This window comes from Arachis ipaensis, chromosome B03 (genome assembly GCF_000816755.2).
Source record: "Arachis ipaensis cultivar K30076 chromosome B03, Araip1.1, whole genome shotgun sequence".
Lineage (NCBI taxonomy): Eukaryota > Viridiplantae > Streptophyta > Magnoliopsida > Fabales > Fabaceae > Arachis > Arachis ipaensis.
Genome location: NC_029787.2, coordinates 80,948,066 through 80,964,047, shown reverse-complemented (window position 1 = coordinate 80,964,047; position 15,982 = coordinate 80,948,066). Strand labels below are relative to the sequence as shown.

General features: G+C 38.5%; 1 long non-coding RNA gene across 1 annotated transcript; it reads right to left on the bottom strand.

Moving 5' to 3' along the window:
* Nucleotides 1-530, bottom strand: LOC110269734. Its single transcript, XR_002358499.1, has 2 exons — nt 454-530; nt 1-266 (listed from the first exon to the last, which is right to left on the bottom strand). It is a non-coding gene; the product is annotated as an uncharacterized LOC110269734 (long non-coding RNA).

Genomic DNA, 15,982 nt, shown 5'->3' with positions numbered 1-15,982 from the left:
TCCAAAATTTTCCTCATCAAAAGTTAGAGTAAGGCTGTAGAAGAATGCAAAGGAAGCCTTAATAGCTACACATACGTGAAAATTAAAAATCAAGAGATCCAAACCTTAATAGCTATATATAGTGGAGGATAAATAAGTCAAACCTTCCCCTTAAGTCATCATCAGGCAAGACATATTTTGAAATAGGATCCCGTGTTTCTAGCTTATGTATGTTGAGATTAATGTTGTCTACATATTCTTGCAGCTTTGTCACTACATCCTTCATACTGAACAAAGTATTAGACCAAATGATATGCTTGAAAAATCATTGAAATCTTTGATTCTCACATGTTTTCTTCTACCTTTACAGAATTACTTTGCAAATGAAATATACTAGTAAAACGAAGAATAAAAAATTGGATCCAAAGTTCTAAAAGGAGCACAACTTTGGCCATATTATAAGATGTTGCTTACTTGTAAAATGGGGTTAACCTGCAACACACAAAATAAAAACATCACTAATGCCATATCAAAACCATTCCTAAAAGAAAAGCTTTTGCCACCCTGAAATGAACTAGGACATCATCGAAAATTAATAAAGCAAAGATAATTATGAAATACTAAAACTCAAGAATTCTGTTCAAACTGGCAAGCTGAGATGTTAGTATTGTATATCGGTACTGTTTATAGTTCACATTGCAACATGTCTACTGACTAACATAAATAATTTTAACTTCAGAAATTACAAAGACAAATGGAAAAACAAAGAGACTTTTCCAAGAATGATTTATACAACTAAAGTCTACATCAAAGAAATGAAGCACAAGGAAGATTGGATATATAACTGAAATTTTTCCCCGGAAAAGACAAACTGATTGGTTGATAGCTGCATTCAGAATTATAACCATATATTCACATAAAAACAGAAAACAAAGAAAAATCCATGGAAGAAGATGAAAATGCTAGGTTGAACTTATAAAATAAAAAATCTTGATTGTTCTGAAATACCACAATAATACAAGGAAACGGAAAGTACCTTTTAGAAAGCTGATGCCAAAATTAGTGACTTTACTACAAGAAATCTCAAGACTCTCCAAACACGCCAACTCTGGAAGCAAATTGAATAAAATACATTGTTCTGTTAATCATTGAACCATGTGTTGACTAAGACAACAATGACTATACTTCCATATGAAGCTATATAAAATGCACATGTTTAACACCATGAACTATTCCACTGTATAATCTTTTCGTAGAGAACTACCCATTAGAAGAAAAAAATGAATATAAAGTTAGCCAATACAATGAATTTAATGAAATATATAAAAGCACGGCATGATATATTTAACTAAGCCAAAGAGAAATTAACAAAGGCCTTACAACATTTCAAGGAAACAATATCGAAAATAACACAACTGGCAAATAAGTTAATTCAGGGGTACATCTAAACTCTCCCAAAAATAAATTGGGATAGGATCTTAAAAGTATGACATAGTTACTTGGGATTTAGATAATGCAAACAAAATGTCAACATGAAAATAATATCAAGGAACAAGTAACGCTCCAATGCTAAAATAAAAATCAAAATATTACTGTAACTTCAAAACTAGACCATTGAAGCCTTCAGAATACAAATTTTTTGGAAGTCAAATGATTCTGTTTCATAATAAAATAAAGGTTGCTCATCACATATTTCATCAAGTTCACATTCAATAAGTAAAACAATAAAGCCATTTTACAAATAAGTGGAGTCAACTACAAGGATCAAATGAGCATAGACACAAGCATGCAAAAAGTAAGAACATGAAAATCCCATTGCCCCAATTACTTATATACATATACTGTCAACAATAATTAGATACCAAGAAGCATGTAGCAGAAATCTCAATAACTCACTTGGCCAAGCACAAAGTCATAGTTTCCCTTGAACCGCTACCTCAGTTCAGATACTGGAGTGGCTGATGACAAGTCATCTTATGCTAGCTTTTCAAGCATTTTTCACTTGTTTCTTTAGGTTTTATTCACTTTCTTGCATTGTAAGTAAGTAATTTAGACTGAAACTGCATAATTTTTTTAGATCAATCAACCATCCTTTAATTGACACTAAATCATGAGGTTTAAGCTAAAATTAATTGGTTTTTGAATGATTTATAAACCTTGTGAATTTAGTGATACTTTGATTGGTTGTTTTGATTACTTGTAGATTACAAGAAAGCGTGGCCTGAGAAGCGTGGCCCAAGGAAGAGGGAAGTGCAGCGCAACAAAGGAAAGAAACCATAAAGCTCTTACCAAGAGCTCAGCGCTTTCACAAAGAGCGCTACTCAAGGAACCAAGGCCAAGCAAAAGGAAAGTTAAGCTCTCCTTGTGAACCGAGTGCCACAATTTAACAAGGAAACAAGGCAAAACTTCAAAGCTGTGCTCTTGCCAAGAGCTTTATCGGGAGCATTCCAAGAAAAATTCAAAGAAAAAGTTTGCCAAGTGAGGATACCAAGGTTCAAACTCATGAGCAAGGGGGAGTAAGGGAGTGCTACTCTCCAAGGAATTAAGCCAAACTTGGTTGAAATGCCCTCCACAAGGATCGAATCATGCACATGAAGGAAGCAAAGAAGGAGGCGCTGCCTTGTTTCACAAAGAAAATGGCCAGCAATACTTTCCCCAGGATTCGAACTTGGAAGCACCACTAAAGACAAAGGGGATGCTGCGCTCCTGCCAAGAACCGAGCGCTCCCTCCTTGTCTTGCCAGCCTTGTCACGCACCAAAAAGGGCCAAGGAAACAAGCACCAAGGCTGCGCTCTCCCCATGAACTGAGCCTTGCCCTGGGAGAAACATCCATGGGCTCAAAATTCAATCAAAAATTTCAAATTAATTCAATTCTTCACCAAATTGAAAGGCCCACTCCAAATTCTAAAATCCAAAAATAGGAAATGTATAAATAGAAGTTAGTTTTAGTTAGAAAGGACCTTTTACTGACCTTTTACTTACTTTTGAATATTCAATTTTATTTTCTAGCTTTGGAGGTTTGGGAATTGAGGAGAGAATTGAATTCTGTTCTTCTCTGTTCTTGCCTTTACTCTCTTGATCTTTGTTTTGAATCTTGGATTAAGAATTGAAGGAATTCTGTTTCAATCTTGATCTAAGATCTCTCTTGTTACTTTCTGCATAATTTCAAAGAATTGTGAATTTGGATCTAAGGTTTCTTTACTGTTTTCATCTCTACTTCTTCTGCAATCTGTCTTTTACTTCTCTGCAATTATTCTCTTGTTGAATCAAGGAAGGACTTGAGATCTAGACTTGTTTTCTAGTCTCCTCCACCCCTGAGATCTTCAACTTTCCTTTAGCTATTGCAATTAAGCTACATTTTTCTTTCTGTTTGGTTTCTCAAGTAATTATTCTTTTCTTGTTTAGATCTGCTGCATCTCAATTCATCTTCTACTTCTCTGCTGATTGTCATTTACTTTTTTCCTGTTTAATTTCTGCAATCCTAGCTCCCAAATCCTTTTATAATTCAAGCAATTTACATTTCTTGTACTTTAAGCTTCAGTTATTTACATTTCTTGCAATCTAAGTTTCTGCAATTTACATTACTTGTACTTTAAGATTAAGCTCTTTTAATTCTTCTGCACTTTAAATTCTTGTCAATTTCTCCTCTCCCTTTACTTTTCATGCAATTTAGCTTCTGTCAGATACAAATCGCTCAAATTAACACTTATTCGCTTAACTATATTAACCACCTAACTAAAATTGCTCAATCCTTCAATCCCTATGGGATTGACCTCACTCTTGTGAGTTATTATTACTTGATGCAATTCGGTACACTTGCCGGTGAGTTTAGTGTTGGATTGTTTTCCACACATCAAGTTTTTGGCACCATTGCCGGGGATTGATTAGATTGACAATGATTAAGTAAGGTGGTGGTCTAGATTAAGCACTTTTTCTTTATTTTTGTTTACTTTCTTTGTTTTTAACTAGCACACTAACTATTTAAGACTTTGTCTCTACTAACTCTCATTGCACTCAAGCTACAAAGTGCTCTTGTGTTTCTTATTGTTGTGGTTTTATGACAGAAGCAAGGAGAGGGATCCCTACCTTCTGTGAAACTGACGAAAGAACTCTTCGAAGGTTAAGAAGAGAAGAAATAGGGAAAGGCATTGTTGGAAAAGAGGATTCAGAGGAAGAATTCTAAGAGATGGAGGAACACTCAACAAACCCAACAAATCCACCAGCAGGAGTGGCCAACAACAATGGTCAACCACCAAGGAGAGTATTGGCTTCTTATACATTTACAAATCCTAGACATTGTGGGAGTAGCATCCTTACCCCAAATATCAATGCAAATAACTTTGAATTGAAGCTACAACTCATCACTTTGGTACAAAACAACTGCTCCTATGGAGGAGGGCCACTTGAAGATCCAAACCAACACTTATCCACTTTTCTGAGGATTTGTGATACTGTCAAATCCAACGGTGTGCATCCAGAAACATACAAATTGCTGTTGTTCCCATTCTCATTGAGGGACAAAGCTGCTCAATGGCTTGAAACTTTTCCACAAGGAAGCATCACTAGTTGGGAGGATCTAGTGAATAAATTTTTGGCCAAGTTCTACCTCCCTCAAAGGATCATCAGGCTCAAGACTGAGGTGCAAACCTTCACACAAATGGATGCTGAATCTCTCTATGAGGCATGGGAGAGGTACAAAGCCTTAATTAGAAAATGTCCCCCTGAGATGTTTAATGAATGGGACATCCTTCAAAACTTCTATGAAGGTTTGACTATGAAGGCACAGGAGGCTCCTTACAATTGATGAAGATAGCAGAGGAGGCTCAAAACCTCATTGATATGGTGAAAAATAATCAATACTTCTTTGGCCATCAGAGACAACGCCAACCATCATAAAGGAAAGGAGTGCTAGAGTTGGAAGGAGTAGACATAATCCTAACTCAACACAAGATAATGCAGCAGCAAATCCAACAACAATTTGAGCAAATGGCTAAAAGGACTGATAGCCTCCAAGTTGCAGCAGTAAACACAGGCCACCCATCAACCACATGGGGGAAAAATGAAGAAAGTCAAGAAGATCAGCAGCAAGAACAGATTCAATATGTGAACAACCAAGGCTCTGGCCAAAATGAGGTTTATGGTGACACCTACAATCCCTCTTGGAAGAACCATCCAAACCTAAGATGGGGAGATAACCACACTCAAAACCAACAACCATGGCAAAGAAATTCAAACCAAAATAACTCAAGAAACAACCAAAACAACAACCAGCAAAATACAAACCACAATCCATATAGAAAACCCCAAAACAACCACCCAAATTCCAGCTACTATCCACCCAACAATTAAACCACTAACCAAAACACCTACCATCAACCTTTACCATCTTACAACCAGCCACAACCATCACAGAACACTCAAAGAATCTCCAACTTAGAGATGTTGCTAGAAAAGATGCTGAAGAACCAAGAGATAACAAGCAAGAACCAGGAAGCCTCAATAAGGAACCTAGAAAGGCAGATGGGACAATTGTCCAAGCAAATTGTGATTGAAAGGCCAACATGCTCACTCCCAAGTGATACCATTCCAAATCATAAAGAGGAATGCAAAGCCATCCAACTGAGGAGTGAAAAAATCTTAGTGAGCAACAAAGAAGATAGCAAGAGGCCTATGGACAATGACAGGAAACAAGCTGAGAAAGAGGATGCCAACAATAAGGAGGAGATGACAGCAAGCAAACAAGCTCAAGAGAAGCAGGTTCAAGAAGAGGATGACCAGCCACAAGATTTAAGGAAAAGGAAACAAATAATAGAAGAACCAGCCAAGGAACAAAGGCAAGGAGTGAAGACTTTCACACTTCCCTTGCCATACCAAAGGTTCAACAAGGAAACCAAGGATCAACACTTCCCCAAATTCTTTGAAGTCTTCAAGAAATTGGAGATCAATATTCCATGGCCTGAAGCATTAGAGCAGATCCCTCTATATGCAAAATTCTTGAAGGGGCTCATTAACAAAAAGAGAAGCTGGCATGAGAAGGAGACCATTATGCTCACACAAGAGTACAGTGCTATAATTCAAAGAGGTCTCCCACCAAAGCTCAAAGATCCTGGGAGCTTTTTCTTACTTTGCACCATTGGTAATATGACCATAAAGAGGGCACTATGCGACTTAGGGGCCAGCATTAACTTAATCCCTTATTCTATGATGAGAAAGCTATGCATAGAAGAGGTAAAGCCCACATAAATGTCCCTAGAGCTCGTGGACAAATCAGTGGTATTTCCCAAAGGAATAGTTGAAAACCTTTTAGTCAAGGTAGATAAGTTCATATTCCCTGTAGACTTTGTGATTTTGGATCTAGGAGAAGAAGGAAATAAATCTATCATCTTGGGAAGACCATTCTTGACCACAGCAAGAGCCATCATAGATGTTGAACAAGGAGAGCTGACTCTAAGGGTACATGATGAAAGCATTACTCTGAATGTCTTTTCAGAAGCACATCATAATGATGAAAATGAAGAATGCATGGAAGCTGACAAAGAAGACTTACAGTGGAAGGAAGAAATCAACAAGACACTCATTAATCTTCCTCCAAAGCAAGAGACAAGCAGCAAGGTAGGTCACGAGGAAAATGAGGATGCACAGAATGATGAGAAGAATCAAGAAGAAGGTGAGGTATTAGCCACTGAGAAGAAAGACTCCAAAACACAGCTCACTATCAAAGGAGAAAAAATATCAAGAAAAGGGAAGAAAGGCAATAAAAAAGGTCCAAGAGGGTGGAAAAACAAAAAGATCCCAACTGAAGGATTTTCAAAGGGAGACAAAGTAGCTAATTTATCAACACTTGGGGACAAATCAACAAGTTGATGACTACTACATTATCAACAGGATTCTCTCACTAGAGCATGCAGAAATTGAACATCAAAGCACTGGAAGGAAGCTTACTGTGAGAGGAGACAAGCTGAGACACCACTATCATCAACCACCCTAATGAGGGTCAAATGTCAAGCTAGTGACAATAAAAGAGCACTACATGGGAGGCAACCCACGATTTAATATTCTTGTTTCAATTTTAATTTCAATAATCAATGGTACTTCTAGCATGAATTTGAATTTTCATGAGCATACATGATGATTGCAGGCATTATTTTGAAGTATATGCTAGAGCTTTAAGTTTGGTGTGCCTGAAGGCACTCCAAAATAGTTCCTCAAGCCATCTTAGACTATGTGCTTATTCATTTTGATTAAGTATATAGCCAAACATTAAGTTTGGTATCTGCACATGCATTAAGTTTTAGAAGAATCAATTTTTATTCATAGAATCAAAATTATGCATAGATGGATCATACATTGTTTCATTTTAGGAATTTATGGTAGAAAGTAAAATGTTCCTTATGATGAAGATACCAATTGTGATGGATCACTTGCATTTTATATTGATTCCTTAGCAAGGAACTAGTTTGGTGTTCACCAAATCTTGGTTCACTATCTAAGGAGCACAATTGTTGCTTTATGAATAAGGATCATGCTAGATTGTTTAATTGATCAACTCCACACCACCGTGCCACTCTTGAATCCTAAGGCTCACTATTTTGTTGATTTTATTGAATAGGAAAAAGAAGATTGAAAAGGGAACAAAAGAGGAGGGAAGACACGGCTAAGATAAACCAAGGGAGAAGGGTCACATGTGCATTGAGAAGCGTGTCCCTTGGAAAACAAAATCTGCATGTATGCACCCTTGGAGGCCGAACCCAAGCATCCAATAGGGAAGGAATCCTTGTCAACTTTCAACAATACATGCAAGCCGTTCATCTCATGAGTTTCCTACAATATTTTGCTTAATCTCCACCCTCCATATGCTTAACCGAAGTACCCTTCTCAATTGTGTCTCTGTTCAAAGACTTGACGCCTTGCCTATAAATAGCTTATGAAACTCCATAAGCTACATGTCCACACAAGCCCTCCTCACACTCATAAGCATTTAGTCGACTCTTCTTCTATTACAAAAACACGGTCAATAATTTCCCTCCCCCAAACAGCATATTCCCGGCCTCATCAAGCTCTAGTAGAAGAAAAAGAAAAGCACCAATGGTGACCGAAACCCCAACCTATGACACAAAAAAATTTTAAATCTTAGTTTCATGAAGCAAGGTATCATAGGCTCATGAAAACAAAGCATATCATTCATGAGAGAGGCTTCGAATTGAAGGAGGGGGAGAACCCCATCATGAGGCAAATCACCAGGGAAAGGAGGTGGGACCTTCTATGCTATCCTCTCACTGAGATTAGCGCAGTTATGATAAGGAAATTCTACACCAATGCTGTGAAAGACAGCAAGGATAGTCCCCCTTACAAAAATTATGTCAGAGGTGTTGAGGTGGATTTTAGTCCATCATCAATTACAAGGCCCCTAAAGTTGAGAACCATAACCTATGAAGAGCCTAGTTTCGAGGATAGATTGCAGGAAGAGAATGACCCTGATGAGATATTACATGGGATATGTTTGGAAGGCACAGATTGGGAAAGAGATTCAAAGGGAATCTCAAGCCACTTGAAGAGACTAGATCTCACTCCTGAGGCCAAGGGATGGTATGAAATAGTAAGAAGATCTATACTCCCTACTGGAAACACCTCATCGGTCATAATCAAGCGAGCACTCTTGACATACTGCATCTTACATGCAGGAGAAATCAACCTCTCACAACTCATAGCCGACAGTATTTAGGAAATGGCTGAAAGCACAAGCAAATCGAGTAGGCTTGGTCATCAAAGCACCATTCTAAGGCTATGCAACAAGGCTGGGGTGCTCTTTGAAGACAAAGACACAGAGAAAGTAACAAAGGGAAAGAAAATCACAAAGAGAAGCATGGAAGGCATTACTGAAGATGATGATCAAGAAGAAAGACCCCAAAGGAGAAGACCTCAAGCAAAAGAAGAGCAAGCTCCTGATGCTATAGACATGAGCCAATTACAAAGAGCTCTTGAGAAAATATCTCAGCAAAATATGAGAGCACAAGAACAGTATTTAAAGTAGCAAGAACTACATTTGCAACAACAGGAGCAGTATATGAAAGATAGAGAAGGAAGAGAGAACTGGCAGCGCCAAATAGAGGAGTGACAAGAGAACTGGCAGCAACAAATGATGGCTCAACAACAAGAATTCCAAACAAAAATTCTTGAGGGGCAAAAGGAACAATCAGCAGATTTTCGAGAGTCATACAATAGATTGTCCCTGAGTCAAGCCAAGTATGGGGAGTATACTCACAACTTATATCAGTAGAAAAACATATATCATACCATTGGAGAGACTAGGCACTATGATAGAATGGAATATGATATGGACACTCAAGCAAAGTTGGATTATCTGACCCACTGCATGCCAGCATTAGAACCAAAAATCAAGCCATTTGCGCAATACCCAGAGCTAGTAGACATTCAGAAAGCCAGAGCCACGAGGAATATAGTACGAATGGAGCAAGGATTAGAGGATCATGGACTCTCAAGTCTAATAGATCCTATCTGGATCAGAAGGTGCCCTGTTGAAGAGGCTCAGGATTACACCAAGAAGAGGAAGAAAAAGGGAGAATCAAGCAAGAGCAAGGGACATGACAATTAAAAGGTGGTGGAGTTTCTTTCATGTTTTCTTTTTAAAATTTAATAAGGAAGATGCATGTCTGAGATATGAGATGCCTCCAAGTGCCTTATGTGTTGCAATTTTATATTCTAAGTAGTTTTCTTTCAAGTGAAGTGCATTATGTTTGTCATCCATCATTAGCTTGAATTTTGTTTTGTTTCCTTGTGCTTGAATAAAAGAAAAAAATGTTTCAACTAGAAAAGTGAATGTTCAATGTTGTAGAAACTAGAATGAAAGTTAGTGGTGGTATTTGTTTGATTCAATTATTAGCTCATAAAATAAAAGCTGCATAATAACATGTTCCTTGAAGTATGAGCTAGCTTGCTGCTATAATCTGTCTATTAATGACATTCCCTTGAGAATGAAACAAAAGAGAAGAGAAAAAGAAAAGCCAAGAATTGGCAAAGAAACAAACAATAAGGCTAGACACCAATAGCTTGGACCCTAGGACATATGCCTGCGGTGTTTTTGTACTAGGATATGGTTGGACAAGTAGGTTCTGAGGAGTATTTTAAACTTGGCTACTTAGATCAACTGATTTGGGATTGCCAACCAAAAGTCCACTATCAAGAGCAACCTAGCTACAAAACCTTTAGTGATCTAAAGAGATACTAGGCATCAATGCTCCTAGGAAGAAAATGTGAGTCATGTGTCTGTGGTGAAGAAATGTTGAGAAAAATTAAGCCAAAAAGCTGCTGCAACATTTGCCACCAAGCCTTCAATGAGTAATAAGCTTTATAAGCAAAATAAAGAAGGAAAAGCTAGCAAGGGATTAAGCAAAAAGTAAAACATTGTAGCAGCAACCTTAGTGAACCTTTGAGGAAACATTGCATACTTAGCAGCAAGTAATAAATGAGCTATCATTGTCTGCATAAAACCCCATGAACCAAGTTCAATTATCTGCTAAATAAGGACATGCATACTTCTCTATTTCATTTTATTTTCTCTTATGTTTAGTGCTTGCTTGGGGACAAGCAAGTTTTAAGTTTGGTATTGTGATGACAAGTCATCTTATGCTAGCTTTTCAAGCATTTTTCACTTATTTCATTAGGTTTTATGCACTTTCTTGCATTGTAAGTAAGTAATTTAGAGTGGAACTGCATGGTTTTGTTGGATCAATCAACCATCCTTTAATTGACACTAAATCATGAGGTTTAAGCTAAAATTAATTGATTTTTGAATGATTTATAAACCTTGTGAATTTAGTGATACTTTGATTGGTTGTTTTGATTACTGCTAGGTGAAGAAAAAAAGAAAACAAGAAAGTGTGGCCTGAGAAGCGTGGCCCAAGGAAGAGGGAAGTGTAGCGCAACAAAGGAAAGAAACCATAAAGCTCTTACCAAGAGCTCAGCGCTCTCACAAGGAGCGCTACTCAAGGGACCAAGGCCAAGCAAAAGGAAAGCTAAGCTCTCCTTGTGAACCGAGTGCCACAATTTGACAAGGAAACAAGGCAAAACTTCAAAGTAGCGCTCTTGCCAAGAGCTTTATCAGGAGCATTCCAAGAAAAATTCAAAGAAAAAGTTTGCTAAGTGAGGAAGGGGGAGTAAGGGAGCGCTACTCTCCAAGGAATTAAGCCAAACTTGGCTGAAATGCACTCCATAAGGATCGATCCACGCACATGGAGGAAGCAAAGAAGGAGGCGCTGCCTTGTTTCACAAAGAAAATGGCCAGCAATACTTTCGGATTCGAACTTGGAAGCACCACTAAAGACAAAGGGGATGCTGCGCTCCTGCCAAGAACTGAGCGCTCCCTCCTTGTCTTGCCAGCCTTGTCACGCAACAAAAAGGGCCAAGGAAACAAGCACCAAGGCTGCGCTCTCCCCATGAACCGAGCTTTGCCCTGGGAGAAACACCCATGGGCTCAAAAATCAATCAAAAATTCTAAATTAATTCAATTCTTCACCAAATTGAAAGGCCCACTCCAAATTCTAAAATCCAAAAATAGGAAGTGTATAAATAGAAGTTAGTTTTAGTTAGAAAGGACCTTTTACTGACCTTTTGCTTACTTTTGAATTTTCAATTTTATTTTCCAGCTTTGGAGGTTTGGGAATTGAGGAGAGAATTGAATTCTGTTCTTCTCTGTTCTTGCCTCTACTCTCTTCATCTTTGTTTTGAATCTTGGATTAAGAATTGAAGGAATTCTGTTTCAATCTTGATCTAAGATCTCTCTTGTTAGTTTCTGCATAATTTCATAGAATTGTGAATTTAGATCTAAGGTTTCTTTAATGTTTTCATATCTACTTCTTCTGTAATATGTCTTTTACTTCTCTGCAATTATTCTCTTGTTGAATCAAGGAAGGACTTGAGATCTTGACTTGTTTTCTAGTCTCCTCCACCCCTGAAGATTGAATAGGAAAAAAGAAGATTGAGAAGAGGATAAAAGAGGAGGGAAGACACGGCTAAGATAAACCAAGGGAGGAGAGTCACCTGTGCATTGAGAAGCATGTCCCTTGGAAAACAAAATCTGCATGTATGTACCCTTGGAGTCCGAACCCATGCATCCAATAGGGAAGGAATCCTTGTCAACTTTCAACAATGCATGCAAGCCGTTTATCTCATGAGTTTTCCACAACATTTTGCTCAATCTCCACCCTCCATATGCTTAACCGAAGTACCCTTCTCAATTGTGTCTCTGTTCAAAGACTTGACACCTTGCCTATAAATAGCTTATGAAACTCCATAATCTACATGTCCACACAAGCCCTCCTCACACTCATAAGCATTTAGTCCACTCTTCTTCTATTCCAAAAACATGGTCAACAATTTCCCTCCCCCAAACAGCACATTCCCTTCCTTCCACAAAAAAAAAAAAAAAAAGAACCTTACCCCAAACACAACCCACCTTTCTCTGCTTCTCTCTCCCAACTCATGGCCTCATCAAGCTCTAGTAGAAGAAAAGGAAAAGCACCAATGGTGACCGAAACCCCAACCTATGACACAAAGAAATTTAAATCTTAGTTTCATGAAGCAAGGTAGCATAGGCTCATGAAAACAAAGCATGTCATTCATGAGAGGGGCTTCGAATTGAGGGAGGGGGAGTACCGCATCATGAGGCAAATTACCAGGGAAAGGAGGTGGGAGCTTCTATACCATCCTCTTACTGAGATTAGCGCAGTTATGATAAGGGAATTCTACGTCAATGCTGTGAAAGACAGCAAGGATAGTCCCCCTTACAAAAGTTATGTCAGAGGTGTTGAGGTGGATTTTAGTCCATCATCAGTTACAAGGCCCCTAAAGTTGAGAACCATAACCTATGAAGAGCCTAGTTTCGAGGATAGATTGCAGGGAGAGAATGACCCTGATGAGATATTACAGGGGATATGTTTGGAAGGCACAGATTGGGAAAGAGATTCAAAGAGAATCCCAAGCCACTTGAAGAGACTAGATCTCACTCCTGAGGCCAAGGGATGGTATGAAATAGTAAGAAGATCTATACTCTCTACTGGAAATACCTTATCGGTCATAATCAAGCGAGCACTATTGACATACTGCATCTTACATGGAGGAGAAATCAACCTCTCATAACTCATAGCTGACAGTATTCAGGAAATGGCTGAAAGCACAAGTAAATCGAGTAGGCTTGGTCATCCAAGCACCATTTTAAGGCTATGCAACAAGGCTAGGGTGCTCTTTGAAGACGAAGACACAGATAAAGTAACAAAGGGAAAGGGAATCACAATGAGAAGCATGGAAGGCACTACTGAAGATGATGATCAAGAAGAAAGACCCCAAAGGAGAAGAAGACCACAAGCGGAAGAAGAGCAAGCTATTGATGCTATAGACATGAGTCAATTGCAAAGAGCTCTTGAGGAAATATCTCAGCAAAACATGAGAGCACAAGAGCAGTATTTAAAGCAGCAAGAACTACATTTGCAACAACAGGAGCAGTATATGAAAAATAGAGAAGGAAGAGAGAACTGGCAGCGCCAAATGGAGGAGCGACAAGAGAACTGGCAACAACAAATGATGGCTCAACAACAAGAATTCCAAACAAAAATTCTTGAGGGGCAAAAGGAACAATCAGCAGATTTTTGAGAGTCATACAATAGATTGTCCCTGAGTCAAGCCAAGTATGGGGAGTATACTCACAACTTATATGAGTGGAAGAACATATATCATACCATTAGAGAGACTAGGCACTATGATAGAATGGAATATGATATGGACACTCAAGCAAAGTTGGATTATCTGACCCACTGCATGCCAGCATTAGAACCAAAAATCAAGCCATTTGCACAATACCCAGAGCTAGTAGACATTCAGAAAGCCAGAGCCACGAGGAATATAGCACGAATGGAGCAAGGATTAGAGGAGCATGGACTCTTAGGTCTAATAGATCCTATCTGGACCAGAAGGTGCCCTGTTGAAGAGGCTCAGGATTACACCAAGAAGAGGAAGAAAAAGAGAAAATCAAGTAAGAGCAAGTGACATGACAATTAGAAGGTGGTGGAGTTTCTTTCATGTTTTCTTTTTAAAATTTAGTAAGGAAGATGCATGTCTGAGATATGAGATACCTCCAAGTGCCTTATGTGTTGCAATTTTATATTCTAAGTAGTTTTCTTACAAGTGAAGTACATTATGTTTGTCATCCATCATTAGCTTGAATTTTGTTTTGTTTCCTTGCTGCTTGAATAAAAGGAAAAATGTTTGAACTAGAAAAGTGAATGTTCAATGTTGTAAAAACTAGAATGAAAGTTAGTGGTGGTATTTGTTTGATTCAATTGTTAGCTCATAAAATAAAAGCTGCATAATAACATGTTCCTTGAAGTATGAGCTAGCTTGCTGCTATAATCTGTCTATTAATGACATTCCCTTGAGAATGAAACAAAAGAGAAGAGAAAAATAAAAGCCAAGAATTGGCAAAGAAACAAACAATAAGGCTAGACACGAATAGCTTGGACCCTAGGACATATGCCTGTGGTGTTTTTGTACTAGGATATGGTTGGACAAGTAGGTTCTGAGGAGTATTTTAAAACTTGGCTACTTAGATCAACTGATTTGGGATTGCCAACCAAAAGTCCACTATCAAGAGCAACCTAGCTACAAAACATTTAGTGATCCAAAGAGATACTGGGCATCAATGCTCCTAGGAAGAAAATGTGAGCCATGTGTCTGTGGTGAAGAAATGTTGAGCAAAATTAAGCCAAAAGGCTGCTGCAACATTTGCCACCAAGCCTTCAATGAGTAATAAGCTTTATAAGCAAAATAAAGAAGGAAAAGCTAGCAAGGGATTAAGCAAAAAGTAAAACATTGTAGCAGCAACCTTAGTGAACCTTTGAGGAAACATTGCATACTTAGCAGCAAGTAATAAATGAGTTATCATTGTCTGCATAAAACCCCATGAACCAAGTTCAATTATCTGCTAAATAAGGATATGCATACTTCTCTGTTTCATTTCATTTTCTCTTATGTTTAGTGTTTGCTTGGGTACAAGCAAGTTTTAAGTTTGGTGTTGTGATGCAAGTCATCTTATGCTAGCTTTTCAAGCATTTTCCACTTGTTTCATTAGGTTTTATGCACTTTCTTGCATTGTAAGTAAGTAATTTAGAGTGAAACTGCATGGTTTTGTTGGATCAATCAACCATCCTTTAATTGACACTAAATCATGAGGTTTAAGCTAAAATTAATTGGTTTTTGAATGATTTATAAACCTTGTGAACTTAGTGATACTTTGATTGGTTGTTTTGATTACTTGTAGGTGAAGAAAAGAAGAAAACAAGAAAGCGTGGCCTGAGAAGCGTGGCCCAAGGAAGAGGGAAGTCTAGTGCAACAAAGAAAAGAAACCATAAAGCTCTTACCAAGAGCTCAGCGCTCTCACAAGGAGCACTACTCAAGGGACCAAGGCCAAGCAAAAGGAAAGCTAAGCTCTCCTTGTGAACCGAGCGCCACAATTTGACAAGGAAACAAGGCAAAACTTCAAAGTTGCGCTCTTGCCAAGAGCTTTATCGGGAGCATTCCAAGAAAAATTCAAAGAAAAAGTTTGCTAAGTGAGGACACCAAGGCTCGAACTCATTAGCAAGGGGGAGTAAGGGAGCGCTACTCTCCAAGGAATTAAGCCAAACTTGGCTGAAATGCACTCCACAAGGATCGAACCATGCACATGGAGGAAGCAAAGAAGAAGGCGCTGCCTTGTTTCACAAAGAAAATGGCCAACAATACTTTCCCCAGGATTCAAACTTAGAAGCACCACTAAAGACAAAAGGGATGCTGCGCTCCTGCCAAGAACCGAGCGCTCCCTCCTTGTCTTGCCAGCCTTGTCACGCACCAAAAAGGGCCAAGGAAACAAGCACCAAGGCTGCGCTCTCCCCATGAACTGAGCCTTGCCTTGGGAGAAACACCCATGGGCTCAAAATTCAATCAAAAATTCTAAATT